The sequence below is a fragment of the Daphnia pulex genome, chromosome 10 (assembly GCF_021134715.1).
Source record: "Daphnia pulex isolate KAP4 chromosome 10, ASM2113471v1".
NCBI lineage: Eukaryota > Metazoa > Arthropoda > Branchiopoda > Diplostraca > Daphniidae > Daphnia > Daphnia pulex.
This window is the reverse complement of record NC_060026.1, coordinates 5,190,001-5,195,000: the sequence shown is the minus strand read 5'-3', so window position 1 is coordinate 5,195,000 and position 5,000 is coordinate 5,190,001. Positions and strand designations below refer to the sequence as shown.

General features: G+C 37.8%; 1 non-coding gene across 1 annotated transcript; it reads left to right on the top strand.

The window, feature by feature from the left end:
• The first annotated feature begins 2,908 nt into the window (after positions 1-2,908).
• Trnad-guc lies at positions 2,909-2,980 on the top strand. Its single transcript has one exon. It is a non-coding gene; the product is annotated as a tRNA-Asp (tRNA).
• Positions 2,981-5,000: the final 2,020 nt, after the last annotated feature.

Here is a 5,000-nt window from a genome sequence, read left to right as displayed (position 1 = left end):
CAGAAACCTAGAGTGAACGATTTTGTCTAATATTATTGTCACAGTAAGCTGAAGTCGTTTCTCTCATCCATTTAATGGTGATTAGAGTGAATTGCTGCAATAATAAGTCAGTTAAATCTTGTTGCTTTGTTCGTTGTTGAAAAAAAAACTAAAAAACAATAAGACTCGTGTTTAACGAAATTTCGGAAGTCACATATAATTTTACAATCGCTTAGCTACAATGGACTAAACTGTCTATGGTTGTTGCGCAGTGAGTGTCCAAGTTGGTGCCAGTGTACCAGATAGTTGCTTGATATTTGGTGTGTTGTTGAAATTGCTAAAAAACCTCTGAAATATAGGGAACAGATTTCATGACCTGAACCAATCATTGGATCCTCGGTAGTATAGTGGTGAGTATCCTCGCCTGTCACGCGGGATACCGGGGTTCAATTCCCCGCCGGGGAGGCAATATTTTAATTTAATCAACCTGATTGATACGTTAAACAACAGCTTTGTTGCATAATGACTTCAGAAACCTAGAGTGAACGATTTTGTCTAATATTATTGTCACAGTAAGCTGAAGTCGTTTCTCTCATCCATTTAATGGTGATTAGAGTGAATTGCTGCAATAACAAGTCAGGTAAATCTTGTTGCTTTGCTCGTTGTTGAAAAAAAAACTAAAAAACAATAAGATTCGTGTTTAACGAACCTTGGAAGTCACATATAATTTTACAATCGCTTAGCTACAATGGACTAAACTGTCTATGGTTGTTGCCCAGTGAGTGTCCAAGTTGGTGCCAGTGTACCCGACAGTTGCTTGATATTTTGTGTGTTGTTGAAATTGCTAAAAAACCTCTGCAATATAGGGAACAAATTTCATGACTTGAACCAATCATTGGATCCTCGGTAGTATAGTGGTGAGTATACCCGCCTGTCACGCGGGAGACCGGGGTTCAATTAGCCGCCGGGTAGGCAATATTTCAATTTAATCAACCTGATTGATACGTTAAACAACAGCATTGTTGCAAAATGACTTCAGAAACCTAGAGTGAACGATTTTGTCTAATATTATTGTCACAGTAAGCTGAAGTCGTTTCTCTCATCCATTTAATGGTGATTAGAGTGAATTGCTGCAATAATAAGTCAGTTAAATCTTGTTGCTTTGTTCTTTGTTGAAAATAATTCTAAAAAACAATAAGACTCGGGTTTAACGAACCTTCGGAAGTCACATATAATTTTACAATCGCTTAGCTACAATGGACTAAACTGTCTATGGTTGTTGCCCAGTGAGTGTCCAAGTTGGTGCCAGTGTACCCGACAGTTGCTTGATATTTGGTGTGTTGTTGAAATTGCTAAAAAACCTCTGAAATATAGGGAACAGTTTTCAGGACTTGAACCAATCATTGCATCCTCGGTAGTATAGTGGTGAGCATCCCCGACTGTCACGCGGAAGACCGGGGTTCAATTCCCCGCCGGGGAGGCAATGTTTTAATTTAATTAACCTGATTGATACGTTAAACAACAGCTTTGTTGCATAATGACTTCAGAAACCTAGAGTGAACGATTTTGTCTAATATTATTGTCACAGTAGGCTGAAGTCGTTTCTCTCATCCATTTAATGATGATTAGAGTGAATTGCTGCAATAATAAGTCAGTTAAATCTTGTTGCTTTGTTCTTTATTGAAAATAATTCTAAAAAACAATAAGACTCGGGTTTAAGAACCTTCGGAAGTCACATATAATTTTACAATCGCTTAGCTACAATGGACTAAACTGTCTATGGTTGTTGCCCAGTGAGTGTCCAAGTTGGTGCCAGTGTACCCGACAGTTGCTTGATATTTGGTGTGTTGTTGAAATTGCTAAAAAACCTCTGAAATATAGGGAACAGTTTTCATGACTTGAACCAATCATTGGATCCTCGATACTATACTGGTGAGTGTCCCCGCCTGTCACGCCTGAGACCGGGGTTCAATTCCCCGCCGGGGAGGCAATGTTTTAATTTAATCAACCTGATTGATACGTTAAACAACAGTTTTGTTGCATAATGACTTCAAAAACCTAGAGTGAACGATTGTCTAATATTATTGTCACAGTAAGCTGAAGTCGTTTCTCTCATCCATTTAATGGTGATTAGAGTGAATTGCTGCAATAATAAGTCAGTTAAATCTTGTTGCTTTGTTCTTTGTTAAACATAATTCTTAAAAACAATAAGACTCGGGTTTAACGAACCTTCGGAAGTCACATATAATTTTACAATCGCTTAGCTACAATGGACTAAACTGTCTATGGTTGTTGCCCAGTGAGTGTCCAAGTTGGTGCCAGTGTACCCGACAGTTGCTTGATATTTGGTGTGTTGTTGAAATTGCTAAAAAACCTCTGAAATATAGGGAACAGTTTTCATGACTTGAACCAATCATTGGATCCTCGGTAGTATAGTGGCGAGTGTCCCCGCCTGTCACGCGGGAGACCGGGGTTCAATTCCCCGCCGGGGAGGAAATGTTTTAATTTAATCAACCTGATTGATACGTTAAACAACAGCTTTGTTGCATAATGACTTCAAAAACCTAGAGTGAACGATTTTGTCTAATATTATTGTCACAGTAAGCTGAAGTCGTTTCTCTCATCCATTTAATGGTGATTAGAGTGAATTGCTGCAATAATAAGTCAGTTAAATCTTGTTGCTTTGTTCGTTGTTGAAAAAAAAACTAAAAAACAATAAGATTCGTGTTTAACGAACCTTCGGAAGTCACATATAATTTTACAATCGCTTAGCTACAATGGACTAAACTGTCTATGGTTGTTGCCCAGTGAGTGTCCAAGTTGGTGCCAGTGTACCCGAAAGTTGCTTGATATTTTGTGTGTTGTTGAAATTTCTAAAAAACCTCTGCAATATAGGGAACAAATTTCATGACTTGAACCAATCATTGGATCCTCGGTAGTATAGTGGTGAGTATCCCCGCCTGTCACGCGGGAGACCGGGGTTCAATTCCCCGCCGGGGAGGCAATATTTTAATTTAATCAACCTGATTAATCAACCTGATTGATACGTTAAACAACAGCTTTGTTGCATAATGACTTCAGAAACCTAGAGTGAACGATTTTGTCTAATATTATTGTCACAGTAAGCTGAAGTCGTTTCTCTCATCCATTTAATGGTGATTAGAGTGAATTGCTGCAATAATTGCGAGCCCGAAGGGCGAAGCTAATAATCTCATACGCAGAAAAAAAAGCCATGTCACTTTGTCTGTCTGTATGTATGTAACGCTCCATGGCTCGGGCGTTTTACGACAGATTTTAGACTTTTTGGTCTTAAAAATTAAACAAAAAATATGCGGTGCGACCAGAACAAAAATAATTCCATTAACTTAATTAGTTTTCCCGTAATTAACGAAAAACTGTTAAAATAATTGTTTTACGACTAGTGGCATCTGGCGGTGGCGACTACAACTTTTTCACCTTAGGTTTAAATTCCAGTTTCCACTACATGTGTAAGCTTGTCATTTACTAAACGTGTTAAGTTTAAAATTAATCCTTTTCGTCGAATATTTTTTATTGAAATATATTCGTAATGTATGGTTAAACATGAGTAAAATAATATTACGAATATATGCCGCCCAAATAAATCCCCACCAGATGTCCATAGCATCGCCGTGATGGCGCAATCTTTGATGACCCAACCATGACGCAATAACCAGATTTGTATTTAAGTTTTCCAGTTTTTAAACTAAAAGATGGTTATTTTTAAATTCAATTATTGAACTTTATTTGTTAAAATAGGAAAATATGAGTTGAGCAAACTAAACGTAAATGACTTGCAAGGATATTGAACTGTGACGGAAAAATCCCGTTTTAAGACCAGAAAGTCTGTGAAGGAAAGTGTGAATTGTGAATAAGTCCGACTTAATCATAGGCCCTGAATTTTTCATTTAAGACAGTTTTCAACTGGCTTACGACTATCCCTTCGCGGCGAGCTGATAAGCTTTCTTTTCTATCTTAAGTCAGTTAAATCTTGTTGCTTTGTTCTTTGTTGAAAATAATTCTAAAAAACAATAAGACTCGGGTTTAACGAACCTTCGGAAGTCACATATAATTTTACAATCGCTTAGCTACAATGGACTAAACTGTCTATGGTTGTTGCCCAGTGAGTGTCCAAGTTGGTGCCAGTGTACCCGATAGTTGCTTGATATTTGGTGTGTTGTTAAAAAAGCTAAAAAAACCTCTGAAATATAGGGAACAGTTTTCATGACTTGAACCAATCATTGGATCATCGGTAGCATAGTGGTGAGTATCCCTGCCTGTCACGCGGGAGACCGGGGTTCAATTCCCTGCCGGGGAGGCAATATTTTAATTTAATCAACCTGATTGATACGTTAAACAACAGCTTTGTTGCATAATGACTTCAGAAACCTAGAGTGAACGATTTTGTCTAATATTATTGTCACAGTAAGCTGAAGTCGTTTCTCTCATCCATTTAATGGTGATTAGAGTGAATTGCTGTAATAATAAGTCAGTTAAATCTTGTTGCTTTGTTCGTTGTTGAAAATAATTCTAAAAAAACAATAAGACTCGGGTTTAACGAACCTTCGGAAGTCACATATAATTTTACAATCGCTTAGCTACAATGGACTAAACTGTCTATGGTTGTTGCCCAGTGAGTGTCCAAGTTGGTGCCAGTGTACCCGACAGTTGCTTGATATTTGGTGTGTTGTTGAAATTGCTAAAAAACCTCTGAAATATAGGAAACAGTTTTCATGACTTGAACCAATCATTGTATCCTCGGTAGTATAGTGGTGAGTAACCCCGCCTGTCACGCGGGAGACCGGGGTTCAATTCCCCGCCGGGGAGGCAATATTTTAATTTAATCAACCTGATTGATACGTTAAACAACAGCTTTGTTGCATAATGACTTCAGAAACCTAGAGTGAACGATTTTGTCTAATATTATTGTCACAGTAAGCTGAAGTCGTTTCTCTCATCCATTTAATGGTGATTAGAGTGTGCAATAATAAGTCAGTTAAATC